Below are 10,829 nucleotides of genomic sequence, written 5' to 3'. Positions count from 1 at the left end.
GCTGGTATGTAATGTCCACCTTTGGACCTAAGGTACCTAAGGATGGTATTAGCATTCCCTGCAACGTAGTCACCATGGGTTTTTCTACTTCCCGATGAGTGAAGGGCTATTCCCAGGTATTTAAAGCAGGTGACCTGCTCGATCTTGTGGGAATGTTAGGGATGTGGATTAGGATATATTATTAGATAGATCCTATCCAAGCTTGTGTTATCTAGCTTCCAATATCAGCAGAGTGACATTCCCCTTTTGTGCGCAGCAAGACGTGTGTGTTTAGGTTTGTTAAAACCTATACAACAATATTAAACTTCCTGGCAAATCCCCTTTGTCCCTCCTAAAAGAAATACACAACACAGTGTTCATAAAATAAGATAGAGTTTACTTACAGGTTCATCCTGAGTTAACAACATAATCTCAGAAAGGCAGGCTTACGTAGAAAAGTTACAAACTTAGTAGAGTAAGGCTCCATCTGGTTTCTCTTTTGGCAACAGGCTGAAAGAGAGAACCATCCTAACTGTAGATTCTCTGGAGATGTGTTCCCATTGAAGAAGAGATGGCTAAGAGAGAGAATGGCTGCTAGCTAGGGGCTTTTATCTGCCAGCTAATCCATCTCATCTGCATGTCTGGAGGAACAGGAAACTGAGCCTTGGTCAGGTGTTCCTCCAGGTGAGTTCCTCTTAGTGGACACTCTAGGAACTGTTGTGACTTGTCTGCCCCAGTGTTCCATCCCACAGATTTTATGTCCGTCAATGTACCATAAATGTGATTTGGGCCTCTTGGCAAAGACCATGATTTTGGTTTTTTGGTAGTTGAGATCCAATTGGTTCTCTTTACAAAATGCAGCGAGTGTTTTCATGGCTCTTTTAAGGCCAATCAGTGTTCTAGAGAGGATTGCAGTGTTGTCTGCATACAGCAGCACCAAAATATGATTTCCTGCAAGTTTTGGAGGGTGTAAATTTATATTGCGGAGATAAGGGATCATATCATTTATATAATAATTGAACAAGGATGGGGCCAGTATGCATCCTTGTTTGACTCCCTTCTCAGTTTCTATTGCATTGGATAAGTGGCCCTGGGAGGTACAATGCACTTTTAATGAGGTCCCTTCATGTAACATGCTTATTAGGTATAGCAGACGTCTATCTAGTGTGGAGGTCTCCAGTTTTTCCAATAGCTTTGTTCTGGAGATAGAATCAAAAGCTGCTCTGAAATCAATGAAGGCCACATAAAGAGAAGCAGTTTTACTAGATGAGTACTTCTCTATTAGATGTTGGAGAACTAAACATGGGTCGATGGTCGAATGACCTTCTCAGAATCCCGCCTGCTCATCTCCAAGTTGTTTTCTAGTTGTAGCCAGTCTTTGAATTTCCACTGCAAGTGTCTTGCATACAATTTACTTATTATGTTGAGAAGACTGATTGGTCTATAGTTGGTAGGATCATCTCTTTTTTTGCCTTTTTATATATTGGGACAATGGTTGATAGTCCCCAGTCTCCAGGAATATATCCATAGGTGTCTATGCCAGTGAAAAGTGAGGCTAAGATTGGGGCCCAAAAGTCCAAAATATTTTTAATGGCCTCTGTGGGTATTAAATCTGCTTTCCCATGTTTCAGTTGGGCTACCAGACTCTCAATCTCTGACATTGTTACAGGGGTCCATTTTGGGAGGTCTACTATACTTTCAGGGATTTGGCCTCTCCCCACTGCTCTATCCTTGTAGAGTTCTCTAAAGTGTGACTCCCAAGTCCTTGGCATTATATAGGATTCTTCCATTAGTGGTTTGTTTGTTTGGGAGAGCTTTATAACATTCCAGAACGGGGCTGAATTATTGGATTTAGCTGCCTGGATGACATGTGTCCAGTTATTTCTTACTGCTTCCTCCCCCCCCCCGCGCGCCAACACCTGTTTATAGTGCCTTTTATGGTAGAGGAGAACTAATGCAGCTGAGTGAGTTGCATTTGAAGCAAATGCTTGGTATGCGTTTATAAGGGCTTTTTTTTGCACCGATGCAGTCCTTGTCGAACCATGGTTTGGAATGATGTTGATGATATCTTCTGTCGATGCCGGAAGAAGTCTTCAGAAGGGTCATCTTGAGTAATGATGCTGGAGGCTTTGTTAGAGCTGTCCAGAGCTATCGGTTTGTTTTTGCAATAAATCCTCATTTTTAATTACCCACGCTTACTGTGTTTTCAAGCTGGGAACCTGGACTACTGCCACTTTCTTGTAATTAAACATACAAAAAGCTGACGTAGACTCATTACTGCTTATCAGACTTTTTGCATGACAGGAATCATTAGATTGTGATATCCTTGCACATCTGGCTAAAAATGTAAAAATCCCAGAGGAGAATTGAAATAAGTTGTGTTTTATTCAAAGCACTTCTCTCAATTAAATTAAATTTGAACACAGAGAAGAGGGGATACTTATCTGTTGGTTCAGAGAAACGGATTTGATATCCCACTTTATCACTACCCTAAGGAGTCTCAAAGCGGCTAACATTCTCCTTTCCCTTCCTCGCCCACAACAAACACTCTGTGAGGTGAGTGGGGCTGAGAGACTTCAGAGAAGTGTGACCAGCCCAAGGTCACCCAGGAGCTGCATGTGGAGGAGCGGAGGCACAAACCCAGTTCCCCAGATTATGAGTCTACCTGATGAGTGACCTGATGTATCATGCTTTTGATTTGTTTTGCTGGTGTTAATTTTTTTTTTTTGAGGTGGGTAGAAAATTTCCATGGCTGTGGTCCCTTCAGAATGTCTGTCTCTGGGTTTCAGAGGGGACCTGTTGAGGCTCTGCTCACCCCCAAGAATGCAAGCTTCAAATTGTCCTGTTTCACCTTTTAGTTTAATTGTGATTTAAGCATTATCAGCTTTTTTCTCTATAAATAATCCCCTCTCCTCTCCTGGGAGCTTTAAAATTAACAGAAATGACACATTTAGGAAAAAATAGACAAAGGAGTGATGTGCGATGCAATGCCCTCTTTATTAATTATGTGAAAACAAAATATCAATTGAAGTTATTTAAAGCTTTTCTTCTCTTGCCACAATTGATTGCTTATACTTTAGAAATTAAAACAAAGCATGTTTTATTACTTGCATTTCACTCGTGTTATATACAGATATAGCAAAGAGTGGCAAGGAGGAAAATAAATGAAAACATCAAAGTTATTAAAAGCCTTTTCCACTGTTGTGGTAATTAATCACTACTCTGATCATTGGTTACACAACAGAAATTAAAACAAAGAATGCTTCGTTATTTGCAGTTATATTAAGGGTAGTTCCCTATGTGGAATGAGGAACTACTGCCCACCCCTCCCTCAAAAGAAAGCTGGAGCTGAACCGAATCTATAAGCATCATGCTCCTCAGATATGTTGGTGGGTTGGGGTCCAAAGGAATTTATCTTTAGCTCAATCTGGAATTCCGCATTCTGGGTTGAGGTGCCGAGGAGGGACATCCCCAATGAGGACTACTCTGTTGCATAGCCTCATTGTCTTATGTGGCTTCACTGAAGTTTGGCATCTTGTGGACGACTGAGGTACCCTCTTAACCAATGAGCCCTATTTGTATAAAGAAGAGAGGTTAAGGTTTTTAAAAGATTTTAAAAAGTTACAGCAGGTGACAGATATATATATATATATATATATATATATATATATATATATATATATATGAAATATTTGGGAATGTAGTTAACAGCAAAAAATATTAATATATTTAAATATAATTATGAAAAATATGAAAGAAATAAAAAGAAAATTTGAAATTTGGGGAGGAATGAATCTATCCCTATTAGGTACAGTAGCAGCAATAAAGATGAATGTATTGCCAAAAATGTTATTTATATCAGTCCCGGTAATAAGTAATGTGAACTGTTTTAAAGAGTGGCAGAGAGATATTTCAATATTTATCTGGAGGGGCAAGAAGCCAAGAATAAAATATAAATTATTAACACATCTAAAAGAAAGAGGAGGCTTATTGGATTTAGAAGGACACGACAACAGATTTGGTCGGCATGCATGCTTGTGGTGTCAGAAGGCCAAGGTACATAGAAGCTTCCAGAATCATATAATAAGAAAGGCGATTTTCAAGGTTTGGGAAAAATATAAAGATTTATTAGAACAAAAGCCACCATGGTGGCTTTTGCCACTGGAAGCAATAGCATTGAGAAAAGTAAATATTTATACATTCTTAGAGGATTACTAATATATATTCCCAACCTATATTTTCAAAAAATAACCAAATGTGGCTTTAACTATAAGAAATATCCCATTAATCTGGAGACTATTCAAGCACCTATAAAATTTGGATGAACACAAATAAAAATAATAAGGATGACCCTTATCAGCATGAGAAATTAACAATATGGGCCAACCCAAAACTAAAAATTGGAAATCAAGTAATAATTTGGCAAAACTGGATGAAAAAAGGTGTTTTGACACTGAATCAATTAATTGATGAGAACAACAAATTTGTGGAATATAAGATTTTGCAAGTAAAATATGGTCTAACCAGTGAAACACATTGGCAATATATCCAATTGAAACATATGCTAGAAAAGCAGTTTGGCCCTGACGCTATAGCAGCATCGGAAACACCCATGTTGTTACAAGATTTAATCTCTGCAACAAAAACAAAAAATCCTACACTTGCACTATATAAAACTTTACTTAACAGGAAGAAATACGATTTAGAATATGAAAGACAAAAATGGAGTAAAGAGCTAGGAGTACAGATAACAAATGATATGTGGGAGACAAGTATAAAATCAATAGAAAAATCCTCTATGGATATAAGACTTAGACTTATTCAACAGAAAATAGTATTTAGAATCCACTGGACTCCAGCAAGATTATATCAGAAGAAAATAACAAGTGCAGATAATTGCTGGAGATGTGGGAGTAAAAATGCGAACTTAATACTTATGTTGATTAACTGCCCGGCAATCAGACCATTCTGGAGCGAGGTGAGGATATTTATATCAAAAGTAATAAAAAGAAATTGTTATTTGGGGGAACTGAATTTAATTCTAAATAATATTCGGGAAACTTGGAAGATCTCAAGGGGCCAAAAAAAGTGGTTACACCATGCAATATTAGAAGCAAAAAAACTTGTCTTGATGAATTGGAAGAGTCACAAAAAGATTCCACTGAGCATATGGATTGCTGATATGGACAGATTAGCTACATACGAAAGAATTTCTTGTCGATGTAAAAGAAGAATGGATAAATACAAAGAAATTTGGAACGAATATCTAAGAGAAAAGGCGGGTAACAGTGGGAAATAGGGGGGGGGGGAGTGGTGATAAACAAGGAGTAGGCATAGGGATATTACTGTATCTAAATTTGTGCTGTCAATTTGTCTCATTATTGTTACTATGGTTTTTTTGATGTACATGTATTTTTTTGTTTGGTGTTTGTACTGATTAAAATAAAAACTATAATAAAATAAATAAAATAAACCTTAAGTGCCATGTGTTATTTGTTTTTCTCATAGGGTGACCCAAAGTGGCATCCATTAAAAACAATCTGGGAGATCCAATTTAAACTAAAAATACAGCTTCCCATTGAAACAGGTCATAATGCCACCCTTAAGAAGCCAAATGTTTTTGCCTGGCACCGAAAAACAGGTAAAGATTATGCTCTGGGGAGAGTATTCCACACATGGAGGTGGGGGCGAGTAACACCTGAAAAAGCCCAAGCAAGGGACCTCAAAATTTATTTGAAGAAGCCAAACTGATTTTCACCAGGACCAGAGATGACTTATTGGGAGTTCCAAAAAAACAAACAAAAAAAACAACCCAATACACGGGGATTCAACATGTGAAGTCATATGTGTCTCTTGCCATTCCTACTCAGAGATTGTCTGTTGGGTTGTTTTCACTGATAGCCATACTGTTAGGTTAGAGCCGATAACTAATGAGGCTCAGCTGTCGACTTGGCTGATAGCCCGGAACTGGAAGGGAGGCTTGCTTTGATAAAGGAACTGGCTGGGAGGGGTGAGCAAATGGCAGAAATAACTCAAACCTCAGAAGAGAGTTTGTCCGAGTCTGTTCCTAGTTCTTTAAAGTTACAGGAACGTAGGAGGGGAGGGTTACAGGATAAGAGGAAATGGCAATTACAGAGAGAGAGGCAGAGGGCGTTGTTCGAGCGTAGGAATAAAAGGAGGTGGACTCACGCTAGAGAGCTAGATGAGTCATCATCTGATTAACTAGTGGTCTTGAGCAGGAAGTTGCAGTCTTTCTTGTGGTTACTTGCCTTTGTTTTTGTCTATTTGGAATAAATCTCACTATTTACACACAGACTGTGTGCTAGCCATTGCTGTTGCTTACACATACCCATAGAATAGCTAACCCTGTGCAGGTGTGGCCTTAGAGCATTGAGCATGCTCAGAAGAGCTGCCTGGCCAGTCAGGAAGTAATCCCATTTAACCCAAATAGTTTGGCTGGATAGCGGACATTTGCCCTGATAAAATAAAAATAAGATTGCACACACACACACACACACACACAGAGAGAGAGAGAGAGAGAGAGAGAGAGAGAGAGAGAGAGAGAGAACAGTACATTTAGAGTTACAGTGGTACCTCTACTTACGAATGTTTCTACTTACGAATGGAGCTCCGTCCGCCATCTTGGATGCGGTTTAGATAGGATTTTTTTTCTACTTACAAATTTTTAGATAGGGTTGCTTCGACTTACGGATTTTTTCTCCCAATGCATTCCTATGGGATTCGACTTACACATTTTTTCAACTTACAAATGTGCGTTCGGAATGCATTAAATTCGTATGTAGAGGTACCACTGTACTTCTTCTAACTTCTATAATAAGGTTGTCTAGGTCCTCACCGTCATCATCATCATCAACGGAGTCAGCAGGAAACAAAGTTTTTACCATAGCCTTTCCTAGGGCGTCTTCTTTGGCCGCTTTCTTAAGCTTGTCTTTCATATAGACAACCTTGCGCTTGAAGATGTGTTTGCCATTGCCCTGGTAAAAATATATATTTAAAAATAGGGTTTTTTTCTCTGTTTAGAGATTCATGGCAATAGCAGTCCTTTTGGAATGAGACTGTCTGGGTGGGGGAGAGAGCTGAATGGTCAGAGAGAGGGAGAGGAACAGAAAAGTATCCAAGGATGGCTCTACACTGACCTGTTTAACATTATTTCCCCCTATTAGAACAATAGTAGATATGTCATTCTACAATGTTATATGTTAGTTAAAACATTTTTTGCCTTGTTTTTCCCCGTTATATGTATTTTAATATTTTGTTGGAAGCTGCCCAGAGTGGCTGGGGAAACCCAGCCAGATTGGGGGGGGGGGAATCCATTATTATTATTATTATTATTATTAGGCAACACTATTTTCCAAAACACGTTTTCTTTCCCTGCTGCTGGTTGCTCTGATTGACAGGTGGCGTCACGAATCATCCCATGCTCCATGTCTGCTTCAAGGAGGGTGACTCGGTAGAGGGTCCCAGCTGGAGCTGGAGGGATTGTGCCCAACTGGGATCTGTCGGGTCAATGTTTTGCAAGTAGCCCTGATCTGTAGTAGGACAAAGTAGGCAGGTTAGGTTTAGCATCTGGAGTAGGTGCCTCTCGAAACTTTCCCATATTGATGTGCCATCCCCCTCAACCCTCTTTAGCCCCCTCGTGATTGGGTGTTCCCGCCTCCGTCAGACCCGGCCGACCAATGAGGTCGGCCAGGGGGTGGGGCTTGCGCTCTTTTAAACAGGCCGGAGGCGGGAACTCTGCCTCTTTGCCCCTTGCTCGCCAGCCCAATCGGTTCACCTGCCCACCCACCCTTTAGGCTAGGCTGAAGCTGCTATGGACTTCGGTTGTTCGCCTGGTTGGCCAGGGCCTGGTAGGACTTTTCCCACTTGGGCTAGCCAAGATGGTTTTTTCGCCTACCTCATAGCAATTCGTCACAACTTTGGTTTGGCGGTTAGGCATTGGAAATTTGCATAATAACAAGAAGGGGGGCAGATTACATCATCATCTGCCCAGAAATTGGAGAAGTATTCCGTTAAAGGTTTCCGGGGGCGGAGCTTGGTCCAGAGCCTGGTGAGGTCAGGGCAACAGTGGCCACAGGAGGAGTTCTGGTAGATGTACACCACTGGGCTCCTTTCTGGTGGTTAATTTCTCCCAGACTGCAACACACGGGTTGCAGTCAGATATAGTCGGTTAGGTTCCAATGCCTAAGCCAATACCGCTCAACATGCGTAACCAATAAAGTTGTGGCCTTTTCACCCACTTAAATCTATTCATTGTGCCTTGCGTCTTATTTCACGGGGAAGGAGGGACATTGCCACACAAGGAGAAATCTGGGAATAGGTGGGTTGTTGTTTTTCATTGTTGCTACTACTATTATTAACCAAGCACTTCCTAAAGTGACTTACAGTATAATACCATATATATAACAGTTACACATATTAAAGCAGTTTTTGAAAAATGAACCTATATATAAAATCGTTTAAAGCACACAAACACAATTATGAAATATAGAAGCAGTTGTAAAAGAGCAATAGCACACCCATGAAAGCATTGAAAAATCCAAGAGAGCTTTGTCGAAAGTGGAACATCTGTAGTGGGCACAGAAATGACAATAGAGGAGACGCCTGCCAATGGGAGGGCGAGGGCGCTGGCCTGATTCTGACATTGTGTGGGATGGACCTCTTGGCAGGATGCCACATGGAAGAAGGATCAGCCTTGTTTTCTGCTGCTCCAGGGAGACGGTGGGACTCCAACCGGTGGATTCCAAAGGCAAGAAAGGAGATTCCAATTAAAAACCAGGAAAAACTTCCTGATGGCAAGAGCTGTTTGAGAACAGAGGTTTTTAAGCAGAGGCTGGATGGCCGTCTGCTAGGGATTCTGGAGCTGTGATTCCTGCATCGCAGGTGACAGGACCTGATGATACTTTAGCTCCCTTTCATCTGTACAATTCTATGAAAAGAATCATAGCTCTATATTTTCTCTCGCTTTAATTTTTTTTTCCTGCCAGGATTTCTGAATTATAAATTAACCAGCTCTTGTAATTGAAGTGTTAGACAAAGAGTTGCAATCTAGCTAAGCCCTGGTCAGAGGATACCCATGGAAATTAAAGGTTCTAAGTTAACCATGCTCATTAACTGCAGTGGGTCTACTCTGATGGCTACTAATCAGGATGACTCTGCTCTGCTTCCACAGTCAGAGGCAGAAATGCATCCAAATTAGGACTGCCACGTATCTGGGTTTTCCAGGGAATTGTACTGTCAAAATGACATCTGGGTGGATTTCGCCGAATCGGCAAAAAGATTCCAGGAACTCCATGTGGCAACTTTCACTTTGGGGAATATGGCAGCCTTAACTCAATGGATGGAAACTGCAGGAGGGGAGACTGCTCTTGTGCTTGGCTCCTGCTTTGTGGGAAGAACAGGATGCTAGAGTAGATGGGTCATTGGTTCTCCATATCTTCTTATGTGCAGGACCAACATCAGACATTTGTGAGAAAACTGAGGCCTGTAGTTTGCAAAAAAAAAAACCATAGTGAGCTAAGATGCTGAAGGTGGCATAAAATACAGAGAAACTGATGTACTCAATACCGTAGATGCAGTAATGCCCATTAATTTAATGGGTCTGCTCTGCGTAGGACAACCATTGGATACAACCCAGGCTCTCGTCTTCTACTCACACCCTATTTAGTTTTAGGACCAGCAACTGAACGCATCTTCGCCCTATACAGCAAGGAACCAATTCACACCCACGTACCATCCCACATACAGACACCCACAAACATTTAACATCACTTACTACGTGGCCCAGATTAGCTTCACCATCCAAACCGCTAAGCGTCGAAACCAGCAGCATTGCAGCTAGCAGGATAAGACATGACTTCATGATGTGTCAGAACTGGAGTGTCCTCCACAAAAGAATAGAGGTGAGGAAGAGTTGCCTTTGGTCCCTGCTGTGCTCAGGATGGTGCTCTCTGTTTCTTTATAGAGCTCTGCTTCAGCTCTGTTGGGTGATACAACCTCCTTCTGGACTAAGACCAAGTGCCATTGGGGAGGGCAATTAGTCATCTTGTGCTGATGTGGAGAACAGGGCGCACCTTGCCAAGGCTGTGTGGTCTCCTGTTCCTCTCCTTCACTGCACAGTGTCCTATGCTTCCCGAATTTCATCATTTCCTATATCCATGCCAGAATTGCATAATGCACAGCTCCCCTGTCGTTTTCTTCTCCCTTGTCCATCTCTCAAATATGAATGTGCACAATGGAGAAAGCCCCACAAAGGAACGTCTATTCGACCCATTGATGTATTTCTTGGTTGTTGTTAGGGCATAATGGTAAAGGGACCCCTGACCGTTAGGTCCAGTCGTGGCCGACTCTGGGGTTGCGGCACTCATCTCACGTTATTGGCCGAGGGAGCAGGCGTGCAGTTTCCAGGTCATGTGGCCAGAATGACAAAGCAGCTTCTGGCAAACCAGAGCAGCAAACGGAAACACCATTTAGCTTCCCGCTGTAGCGGTACCTATTTATCTACTTGCACTTTGATGTGCTTTCGAACTGCTAGGTTGGCAGGAGCTGGGACAGAGCAACGGGAGCTCACCCAGTTTTTTTTTTTAAGAGTTTAAAAAAGCTTTATTTCTTATTTTAAAAAATTACATACAAACCACAAAATTAACAAAATCAACACATCTGTCACAAAAAACACACAAATACAAATGCAAATAATATACATGAAATTATATACTGAAACTCTGAAAACAAACACAAGACAAAAAAGAAGAAAAGAAAGAAGAAAAGGAAAGGAAAGGAAAAAAAGAAAGTCCAAGGAAAAAATAAAGAGAAAGGAAAAAGAGAAAAAGTAA

At 41.0% G+C, this 10,829-nt stretch overlaps 1 long non-coding RNA gene across 1 annotated transcript; it reads right to left on the bottom strand.

Moving 5' to 3' along the window:
- Window positions 1-2,957: 2,957 nt before the first annotated feature.
- On the bottom strand, window positions 2,958-9,941 carry LOC148685253 (uncharacterized). The gene is made up of 3 exons (XR_015950367.1): window positions 9,773-9,941; window positions 6,836-6,974; window positions 2,958-3,551 (listed from the first exon to the last, which is right to left on the bottom strand). It is a non-coding gene; the product is annotated as an uncharacterized LOC148685253 (long non-coding RNA).
- Window positions 9,942-10,829: the final 888 nt, after the last annotated feature.

Source organism: Zootoca vivipara, chromosome 6, assembly GCF_965207765.1.
Source record: "Zootoca vivipara chromosome 6, rZooViv2.hap1.1, whole genome shotgun sequence".
Lineage (NCBI taxonomy): Eukaryota > Metazoa > Chordata > Lepidosauria > Squamata > Lacertidae > Zootoca > Zootoca vivipara.
Note: the sequence above shows the minus strand (reverse complement) of the source record. Positions and strands in the feature narration are given on the sequence as shown.